This window comes from Megascapheus bottae, chromosome 11, assembly GCF_031878675.1.
Source record: "Megascapheus bottae isolate mThoBot1 chromosome 11, mThoBot2.hap1, whole genome shotgun sequence".
NCBI lineage: Eukaryota > Metazoa > Chordata > Mammalia > Rodentia > Geomyidae > Megascapheus > Megascapheus bottae.
In genome coordinates, this window is record NC_143519.1 from 21,976,846 (window position 1) to 21,988,662 (window position 11,817).

The window sequence follows — 11,817 nt, forward strand, 5'->3', positions numbered from 1 at the left end:
CAGTTATAAGTTACATGTATTTTCTGGCTATGCTGTGGGAATCTTGGGTCTTCATTCCTCTGGGTCTCAGAAGCATGATCCTCAGGAAGAGATTGCAGCCACACCTTTCATTCTAATCCCGAATCCTAGCTCAGGAAACCAATGAGGGTCAGGATGTTTTCTAAGCCTCTGAAGGAATTCAAGCAGGACAGTGCTGTTCCTATGAAGGGAGAATCCCTCCTTCAGCCCTCTGGCTCACTCGTGTTGACACATCCTCAACAGGGCCTTATTCCTGTTTCAATAATAGTATGTTTTTAATTTTTTTTTAGCTGGGTGTGGTGGCTCAGCTACTCAGCAGGCTGTCTGAGGACTGAGGTTCAAAGCCAGCCCAGGCACCAAAGATCTTGAAAACTTTATCTCCAATTAATCACTAGAAAAGGGAAAGTGGCACTGTGGCTCCAGGGTTAGGGTGGTAGCCTTGAGCTGAAGAGCTGCCAGACAGCGCCCAGGCCCAGAGTTCAAGCCCCATGATCCACAAAAAATTAAATATATATATATATATTATATCAAAATGGAATTCTCAAATACAAATGAGAAAGAGAGGTGCTAAGTTCAGGGATGCTCAGAGTGAAAAGGTGATAAAATTGAAAGAGACAAGCTTTGCACAGTGGCAGTATTGTAGCCAACGAGGTTTATCCGAGGCATGATTATTGCTAATTGAAAGAGACACAGTATCTGGAAAAAAAGGAGCTTTGCTCCTAGGTCATATTTCCCAGAGAAGGGATAAAAAATTTCATTTCTACACCTCTCCTAACTCCACAAAGAACATTCTAAATCTTCCCAGATATGAAAGAACCTATAAAGTCATTGTATTTGAGACTCTATGGAAAGTATGGAATCTATACTTTAATACCTTTAAAGGAGAAAACCATTTAAAGATAATGAGTCACTGCCATCCAAGTATCTATACAATGTCCTAAAAATATGCTGGATTTAAAAAGACAGGGTGGTTGGAGGGATTGTACCTCTCCTTGAGGAAGAGGAAATAATTGCAATACTTAAAGAATTTGCAGAATTTGCAGGAGAAAGGAGGTGTACATCTTAGAATCATACTCTGAAGAGTTTAGAATTATCAGCAAAAGCCAACCTGAGCTGTATTTGGTTTTTGAAAGAAGAGAGAGATTGAAATCTCTAGGAAAAGGAAATGATTGTCTTATAGATTCAAAATTATAAGAAGTGCCCTCAAGCTATGAGCTACAAAAATAAACAAAATCATTTTGCTTACAAGAGCATTCCCTAAAATGAAACCCCAGCAGAGGTGTCCGCACTGAAAGATTCATCAATGATGACATTAGACATAGATTGTCCTCTCTTGATATTGGCAGTAAACGTGAGTGCACTTCCTGATACAGTTTACATCTCCTGCCACTTAAGGGTCTCCCTTCAAATGAGAGCATATATCAGACAGGCACATTCTTACTGTATGAGTTTCAATCCTAAAACACTATTTCTAGTACCATCCTCTAAAAAGAATGATGGAGCTGTTCAAAAAGACATCTATAAATCATTATTTAATGTCTTTCAGGTATTAGTGTAGATAGTAAACAAAAGTAATGACAGTGTTGTTGAATGCTATCACATGCTAGGCCCTTTTCTAAGTACTTCTCACTCTTAGCTCACCAGAATATCACAAAAACTGAACATGACCATGGACAGGAAGGGAAATGAAGGCAGCTTGTCTGCTTGCACAGAGTTCTGTGATAAAGTCAGGCTTTGGAATTAGGACCTTGACATACGTGTGTGTGTGTGTGTGTGTGTGTGTGTGTGTGTGTGCATACTTCTAGTAACTATTGATCTGTCCATGTTTTGTGTGTACGTGCCTGTGTGCATGCGTGCGTGCTGGAATTCTGGCTTGAACTCAGGACCTTCCTGTATTTCCTTTAGCTTTTTCTTTCATGGCTGGTGTTCTACCACTTGAACCACACCTCTACCTGTGGCCTTTTGATGGATGCCTGGAGATAAAAGTCTCTTGGACTTGTCTGACTGAACTGGCTCCAAACCTTGATCTTCAGCCTCCTTAGAAGGTGTGATTACAGGTACGAGCCATCAGTGCCCAATTTATCCACGATTTCTTTGTTTTTCTAGCATATATTTTCTTTGAAGGAGTGGTTGTTAGTTTTCTTTTCTAAAATGTTTCAGTGGGACACCTATTTCATTTTTCTCTTCTATTTTAAGGTTACTTTTAAACCTTGAATATGATGGTACTGGTTTTTAACCCCCAAATAAAGTCATCATAAATTAACATGCACACTATTTCAATTATTTTGTAATGCTGTTATCTTACTTTCACAATGGAATTTTGGAAGTTATAAGCTCAGATTTTTGCACTTTAGGATGAGAAGTAAAACCTAAGGCCCTGATATCCCCAGATGCCAGATTTTTTTTCTTTGTGCTTATAACACTTTTTCTCTTTACTGATTTGAGTTTTTAAAAAGATTTCTAGTAAATCACAAAAGGGACCCTTCATTTTCCCTATTGCTTAAACTGAAGAAAAATTTCTGGGTGGACACCAGCTGGAAGGGAGGAAGACATCCTGTGGAATGACTTTAAGTTTGCTGATAACGGGGAGAAAGGCAGCTTTTATAGCTAAATCCAGTGAGTTTCTCCAAAAATGGATGAGTTTTCCATCAACCTTTATATGGAAGCGTATCCTTTGGGGACCACCATGGAAGACAGATGTATATAAAACTAGATTATTTCATTTAACTACTTCATTGTAGAGACCACGTTAGCAACACTTTACGTACATTATAATCACTAAATAGTACTTAATTCAGTCATCTCAATTAGGGAAGATTCCAATAAAAATGATATATGTTATTGTCCTTCCTTTCTTTACAAAGTCAGAGAGATAGGAGCAGAGAAAATAAGATGGTGCATCACTGTTATGAATGTGAGACAGCTGCACATGTTTTCTATTTTCAATAGCTAGACTATTACCTAAGTGGGGAATAGTTCTTTTTCTGTGTTTGCCATTGAAATCCAGCAGACAATAGCCTTAGAAAGGATATAAATAGATAAAACTCTTACAGACAAAACAGATTGTGTTCAGAGGAAAAGAACAACCTTTAGAAGGCACAATCTACAGTTATTTTATTTAGCAAAATCCTGCATTTATCCCACTTGATAATTTTGAAAGTTTCTATTCAATTACTCTGTCTCCCATCCCTGTCAGTCCCACATTTTCAATAGTTTGGGCAAGGGCTGTTTGGGTTTTGGTTAGAATTGGTAAGCTCGACTCATTGAGTCATCTCCCTATTCCCTTTTGCTTTTCTGTATTTTTCAGTTAAGGTATTCTGACTTTTACTCAGGTTATGTTCAGAACACGATCCTCCTACTACACTTCTCACATATCTAGGATTCTCATATGCAGTTGTTCTTTATATATATCCAATAGAGATGGACCAAGAAACTAGAATCATAGTGTTGGGGGTAAAAGGAGGTGTGGTTGTTAGAGGCAAACCAGAGAAGGCATCTAAGGCAACATGAGGCAGAAAACACATACCTATAAAAGAATACCTTTTCAGCAACACAAATTAAGCAATACATATTCATTTTTCAAGTAATATCATGTCATCAACACAGTTTGTTGTAATAAGATATTTTAGAAAAAACTTATTATAGGTATATAATCCTTATAGGTAAAAATGAGGAAGAAGAAAAAGATGAAGAGGAAAAGGGGAGGGGAGGAGAAAAGAGTAGAATGGAGGGGAGGGGAGAGAAAGGGTAGGAAGAAAATAGGAAGAGGGGGGAAAACTGAAAGAGAACAAAGAGGAAGAAGAAGGAGGAGGAGAAGGAAGAGGAGGGGGAGGGGAAGAAGAAGGAGAAGGAGAAGGAAGAGGAGGGGGAGGAGAATAAGGGGGAGGAGGAAGAGGAGGAGGAGGAGCTAAAGAAAGAAAATATACGCTTAAAGGGATAAAAGCTTTCCCTTTTTCTGGGGAGCAGAATAATTTTCTTATTTAAAGCAAATGAAATCTTTTTATATGTAAATTTTCCTAAGAGAGAAAAGCATTATTCCTACTGGTCATATAGATCTTTTACCATCCTGTATTTAGAAATAAAATGAGCTCACAGGAAAATCATATTCTTCTGTAGACTTGAGTCCAGTTGCTCCCTACAATTTGGTCCACTTTGCAACAGTATTTTTGGCTACTTGCATAAACAGTGAATTCCAACAGTTTTTTTTCAAATTATTGTATTTTGAGAAAATAGAACCCATAGAATATGTTGAAATTTTTCATCTTAAATTGCTAAAGCAGATATAGTCTCTTTGGGGAAATTGTCTGTAGAATTATCTATACTGAAACAACATATATCCTCTCATGCAAAACCCAGAAGTCTGTTTTTCCATGTCAGTGTCCCCAGGGCACATCGTTTAGCATCAGCAATAGCAAGAAAAGGGCTGGGCTCTGGTTCACTTCAAACTCAAAACCAAAATCTCTCTTGAAAATCGGGTAGATATTTTGGATTTCATCTCATACCAAAACATGCTGTCTAGATTTCTTCAGTGGATCTTTCCCTGAACACCTACAGAGGTTCACGTATGCATGCAAGCACACACACCACACACATACACACAATTCATGTGCCACCATATCTGGGAATTACACTTGGTCCCTAGGATAATATGAAATTACAGTAGAATTTTAGGCAGCTAGATACAAGTTAGAGTTTAGAAAAGATCATGTAGTCTGAAGTAATGAGCTCATTCCTAAGGAGAATTCTGAAGCCCAAGGACTCTATTTGAAAGGATACTAGAGTTGTTTCATATCATTAATGTAATGAAGGACTGTACAAGTAGGAATAAAGAAATGGATGCCCACATTTAAGGTAGAACAACTTTAGAAGTCTGTGATCAGTTCTGTTGTGCAAGTGGGTCAGTTGCTTACTACCATTAGCTAAAGCATTGCCAGAACAGATGAAGCTGTTGGTAAGGTGATAAAATTAATGAGCACAAGCAGGGCACGGTGGCTCACGCCTGTAATCCTAGCTACTCAGGAGGCTAGATCTGAGGATCGAGGTTCAGAGCCAGTCCAGGAACTTAAGTCCATGAGACTTTTTCCAATTAACCACTAGAAAACTGAAAGTGGTGCTGTGGCTCAAGGGGTAGGGGAGTAGCCTTGGGCTGAAGAGCTCAGGGGCAGTGTCCAGGCACAGAATTCAAGTTCCACCACCAAAAAAAAAAACAAATTAATGAGTACAGAATATATATGATGGTTCACATCTGTAACTCAAAGCAGAAGCATTATAGTTCAAGGCTGAGCAAGGACTTACCTGAAATACATACCAATTCAAGAGAGGCTGGGAGTGTGTCAAGTGGTATAGCTTTACCTAGCAAACACAAATCCCTGAGTTCAAACTCTAATACTGCCAAAAACAAAACAAAAACACCCCAATGAGTTCATGTGGAAGTCCAATGGAAGGTGGCCAGTGGGAGAAAAAAAAATGGATTTACATACTTAGTGTATGAAGGTATTATCTGAGATAGATTTGTGATTTGGAAGTCAAGAAAAGAAATAAAACTTAAGCCATAAGAGAAGAGAAGATTGTTTAATGGAAACATATAAAGTAAAAATGTTAACAAGTCAAAATTGCGATGACCGCTATACACACTAATTATTTTCCATGAGTCATTCACTTGTATCATACATCAATGCAATTGTATTATGAGCTCCTAGGGGAGGAAAAGAATATATCCTTTATAAGGAATTGAGAGCTTAACTAGACTATAAGATAAAATGCTTCTAGTGTGAAAGAGAACTGATTCTGGTTCTGACTCTCAATTCCAAATTCCTTTTGCTATATCAATTTATCATGCTATATTGTGTGTTAGACAGAGATAAGTTATGTCACTTACCAAAAATCGTAGAACCCCCAAATCCTCAGTACACTTCTCGTATTTGTGTTTTCTCACTTCCATTGTTCTATTTGCTCAAATCTGTAGTTTGACCATCAAGTGACTATACATCTTCTATAATAAATGATTTGGCATATATTCTAAATCTAATTACATTTGCCTTCTAAACAGTTTACTTTTGAAATCTTTTCAAATCTTTTTTATGAAGCATATAGAAACAAACAAAACAATAGTTTGTTAATAATCTTTCTGAAAAACAAACATCCATGTTTCCTCTGGCACCCCTGTAAATAAATAATGGAACAGGTTTGGTCTCAGCTCTTATCCCAATATTTCCAGGCCATCTAACTGGTTAGATGTGGTTCCAGCCTGGAGGACATCAACAATTATAATTATGTTAATGATTTCTACTTCGAGTAAATTCCTCACTGATAACACAGAATTGTCAGTCTATATTTCTGACTTTAATTTAATGTAGCACCACCTTGAGGTAATATGAATCTATGAGAAGTTGTATTATTATTTTCTTCTTCTGTATAACTAGAATTTAAACCCAACATGAACATTTTTTTCACATTATCCTTCATCTTGCTCAAATGTCCCCGTTTATTTTGATTGCCTCCTTATGAAATACCTGTACTCAATTTCTCTTACGCTTTCTCAGTATAATTTCTGTGATTATTCTGAGTCTTCAGCATTGTTCTTGGTTTCATAGGAGTCATTCCTACAACTCCTCCTTTGCTACTCTGTATTCTTGTTTGATTAACTTGACTGGACTAGCTACTCCCTGAAAGTAGAGCCTGCCTTTTTGGTGTACCTAACATCTAGTACTGATCCTAGCATACATAAAGCATGCAATAAATAATTATTCAAAGAGCAAATGCACAAAGCAATGAAGAAATTAAGGAATAAGTGAAGATATCATTTTATAATTAAAATTTTCCCAGGTAACTTTTGGATCAATGTTACTGAAAGTTGTTCATAGAGATACGGAGACAAATTTAAACCCTTGACAAATTACAGAAATTTATTGTAAAATTTGAAAACTTTAAACATTCTGCATATAAAATTTTGCCTAAAACTCAGAGAGTATGTAGAAATAAATATAATGAAAGCTGTATGAAAGCAATCCTTAGAACTCTATAACAACTAATAAATATCAAAGAAAGTTTAAATTAGTAGCAGGAAATACAGTAACCTGTCCATGAATTGAAATAGTATTTTTCAAATACTAATTTTTCCTAAATTCCTAAAAAAAACTCAACGTAGTTCCAACCAAACTGATGTAAAATATATTTGGAAGTGCAAAATGCCAAAATGACAAAGATTGTTATAAAATGTCAAGTCTGTGTTGAGAATATACCTGGGGTTGAACTCCAGTAACAAACAAACAAACAAATAAATAAATAAAGCAAGCAAGCCTCAGATATCACAATAACAGAAAGAACAAATCTAGAAACTGGCCCATAATTAAACTACCACTTGATTCTTATTGAAGGAAGCACTGCAATACATCTGTAAAGGTGATTCTTTTATTTAAGTGGTTTGAGCTCAGAAAAAAATAGGTATCTATCTCATGGCTTCCTTTCCCATCTCATATCACACACAAAATGAATTTTAGATGTTTAGATGATCTAAATATTAGAGCAAAATAATAAAACTATTTGAAAAAAATTTTTAAATGTTCACAACTTTAAGCCAAGAAAAGATTAAATACACTAGTTATAAGAGAAAATATTCAATTATCTTTTTTCTGTTAAAATTAAGACTTTATGTTTATTAATTGGAACATGATTAAGGAATGGAAAGGTATTAACCAACAGACGATATTTGTTGGACATAGGTTCAATGAGGGTAGTCTGAGAGTATTAGGTAATCTGAGATATCTGCACACATTGTTTTTCCCTGAATTGATATGAACAAGTCACGACATTAACAAACTAAAACTTCTACTGTAGTTAAATAGCTCCTTCTGATAAGAAGGAGCATAACTGCTCTCCCCAGTTCATACAGCAAATGTCTTCCATATTCACTGTTTTCTCAGATGCTCAGATGCAGGCAGTGTTTTAGCAGCAACACAATTTCCTGTATGCTTACACAGACTTAAGTTTCCCATGATAGGTCACCCTGAGAATATCACAAAGCTCAAGACAGTAAAGGTTCTCAGAAACCATTGAATCTCCAGTTCCTCAGGCATGCCCAGTTTCTAATGATTGGGTAGACAGAGTACATGGATTTTCTCTTTATACTTTTAGCCTGTAACTTTCCACTTAAGTCTCACAAATATTTACTCTCTCACCTAATAATTTTCATTTTTGATCTAACCTTTATTTTTTCCCTTGATAATGTCAATTGAAACATTTTCCTCAAGTTTGAAGGAAAAGAAGAATTCATGCTTATGAATGTTATGCTTATTTTTAAGTTAATTAAATCTCAAATTTTTATTATTTTAAGGCCAAAGCTGTAATGTTTTCTTTGATAGTCAACAGTTCTAATTGAAATTTATGATAATTTCTAAATTACATAACTTTGTACCAAAATATTTCAGCATGAAATTTAAAAAAACATAATCAAAACTCCTAGTAAGTTAAAAAATACATATTTTAAAAATTTATTTTTATATCATCTCATTTTACCAATTCTCTGAAAAGATTTTCAAAGTTGAAAATGTGTTAATTTTCTGCTTTGCTGCATTTTTCCTGATATAAATAATCATACCTCTCTTACATATTCTTAGAGAAAAGAATTGTTTTCCTACATCTTTTCTCAACTGTGAATGACCCTGAGTTCAAATCCTGGTATGAATAAAAATAAACAATGAGAAACAATAACAAAATTGATAGAGATCCAAAACACCTCAAATAGACAATCCAGTCTCAAGCAGGAACAAAGGTGAGAGTATCACATTTTCTTATTTCAACTTGTATTATAAAACTATTGTGATCAAAACAGTACGTTGCTGATGTAAAAACAGGTAGACAGACCAATGGAACCAAATAGCCCAGAATTAAAATCACACCTGTAAAGTCAGCCACTCACCACCAAGCAGGCCAAAAATAAGATAATCTCTTTAAAAAATGGTGCTGGGAAAACTGGACACTGTATTGCTAAAGAATGAAATCAGACAGATCTCTTTCAACATACACAAAAACTAAGTCAAAATGGATGAACTATTTAAATGTGTGATTCAAAAGAAGAAAACATAGGGAAAGTAATTTTTGCACTGATCTTGATGACTCTTAAGAGGACACCAAAAGTGTTTGTAGGTAATAAAAGTAAAAATAGATAAATGGGGTTATATCAAACAAAAAAATCTGAATAGCAAAAGAAATGCTAGAACACTCCTGTAGAATCAAAGACCTTGTCAGAATGGAATCAAAATAGTCATGTCCGATAAATGATTGATACCTAAATATATGAAGAACACTTAGAATTCAAGAGCAAGAAAATCAAGATCCTTTTCCTTTCTGCTGCATTGACAGGATTGCTCAGCAAATTACTGCCGTAGAGAGAAACCTCATACTCACAACTGGCTTATACTTCCTCTTATACTACCAGGCCACAGGAATATTGTAGAATCTCTAATTGTTGTATTTTCCATTTCTTGTTCTATGACTGAAAACATCTGTCCTCTGTATATAAATACATATATGTTGTGCACATGATTACAACTTTGTGTTGACTATTGAAAAAATAATAGATCAAGCAAATATGTTTGCCTCAACTCCTTCATTAAGTTAATTTATTGAGTTGCACAAGCCCACTTTAAAGGAAAAATTCAATTCCTGAGAAGTTCTTGAATTTTGCACTTATCTACAACTTGGGAAGGCAAATGGGAATATTAGTGAAACATTCCAGTCAATTTTGTACAGGTCAAACGACCCCACATTTTTCAAGTACCATATCCCTCATTTATTTACAACACCAGATATGTACAGGCTTCTGGTGCTGGTGGAATGCAGCTGACCTCAGAAACTTTCCTGGCTGTTTAGTTATACTTTGAAGATGTTAAAGTTTTCTAGAGAAAACATCCCAAGTCTGTGATACCAAAAGATACACTGTGGACAGCAATACGTGTTTAAAGCCCAGTCAAGAAAACAAGATGGGAGTTTCGCTTCATACACATGTTATTCCTCTTAATAAAATGGAAACTGTAGAGGAAGAGAAGGCTTTGAAAGCAGGATACAGGTTCCTCATGACTTTCCTTGTGAACAGGGCCCTCAGATCAGCCTTCAGTGGACATCAGAGAGATTCGCCTTACCCCAGTGTGATAAATAATGAGACACAATGCTTAATTGTCAGCTAGTTCTTAGAACCTTCTCAAACCCCAGCTACCATGCAGAATGCATTACCTCAGGCTCTACAGGGTCACGAGGGAGGTAAGCAAGTGTGTGGATGAGTACACTGGCTTTATTGTGCCAAACTCCTGTCATTAGAATTACCCTGGAAATACTGGAGCTCCATTTATCAGCTGCTTTCTCTTCTTTTTGGGGAAAGAACAAATGGTCTTTGCAATCCCATACACGCAAATGTAGCTTTTAAATGTATATTACCATCATCAACTGGGCTACAGAATTAATTTTTTTAATGTAATTAATAGAAGGGTTACATTATATTCGCCAGATAGAAGGCACATTACTTCATACACCTTGATACCCCTTCTCATGTCAGAATTAACTTTTGAATTAACTTCTCCTAAAAATGATTCTTATTGTATGGGAAATTCTTCAGGAGATTTAATGGTTATCAAAGTTGAGATAATGAAAAGAAGATCCTATTACCTTGCAGTGACTCTAGGGCCATGGGGCTTCAATAAAAGTAACCTACTTTAGGGGCTTCTGCCTCAACTCTCCACAATATAAGGGCTGATGTAACTCTTAAGTTTCTCCTAAGGAGAAAGTCAATAGAAAGGTGTGGACCATAGCTGGCCTTCTCTTGCTCTTGTCATTTGATACGTCAGAAAAGACCCAGGGCTTGAAGAAAAACATCATTTCTTAAATCATCTATTTTCTTTTGGAGAAAAAAAGTACATCATTTTGCCCAAATAACAGTTTAAATCATTTGACACAACACTAGCTCAGGAGGCAGAGGACACAGGCTTGGTTTGACTCACCAGATAACCAGAGAATAACTCAATGATAATTGTGACCCAATTAACACTACTTTCCTCTAGTCTACATTCACTCTAGTTCCCTCCTTGAACTCAATAAAACTTGAAATTTCTTTTCATTTACTAACTCTATCATTAAATCTAATTATGTAAGGATAGAAAAACTTGTGTGGCTTGTTTCAATTTTTATGTCCTGAAACATAAAAATATGAAATAAAAATTCAGTAGGTATTTGTTGACTGGATGAATGATGTCTCCTTAAACTCATTTTCTTTGACTATGAATTATAAAAAAAAACCAAAAAAACACTATCTTGTAAGACATCTTTAACATGAAGTGGGTTACATATTTGAAATATTTTAGGAAGTACAGAGTCAAAATTAACTATCATTATTCTATACTTATCTTCATTGGACAAAAGCAGATTTAATATAATAACAATCTTACTATATGAATGATAATGAGACAATCATTTATTTGAGTTTTGATTCCCTTCTCTGTATGTTTAGGGAATGAACTTGAGGTCATTGAAACATGTTGTCTTTGTGTTTCTCATTTATCTGAAAAAAATGACTTGGATGCCTTTGTTGTTGGGGAATCCCAAGGAGAATTACCTAAGGAAGGCTGGGCACAAGAGGAAGTGTCAGCGGTGAAGCAAAGAGAAGAATGGTATCTGGAGACAGAATCAAGTCACTTCAAAGATGACCTGAAGCCAGGGACCTGTAATTCACCCTGTAATCCTAGCTTCGCAGGAGGCTGAGATCTGAGGATCACAGTTCCAAGCCAGCAAGCAGAAAAGTCCCCGGTGAGA

At 35.7% G+C, this 11,817-nt stretch overlaps 1 pseudogene; it reads left to right on the top strand.

Annotated features, from left to right (window-relative positions):
- The first annotated feature begins 635 nt into the window (after nt 1-635).
- LOC150056811 (U4 spliceosomal RNA) lies at nt 636-762 on the top strand (annotated as a pseudogene).
- Nucleotides 763-11,817: the final 11,055 nt, after the last annotated feature.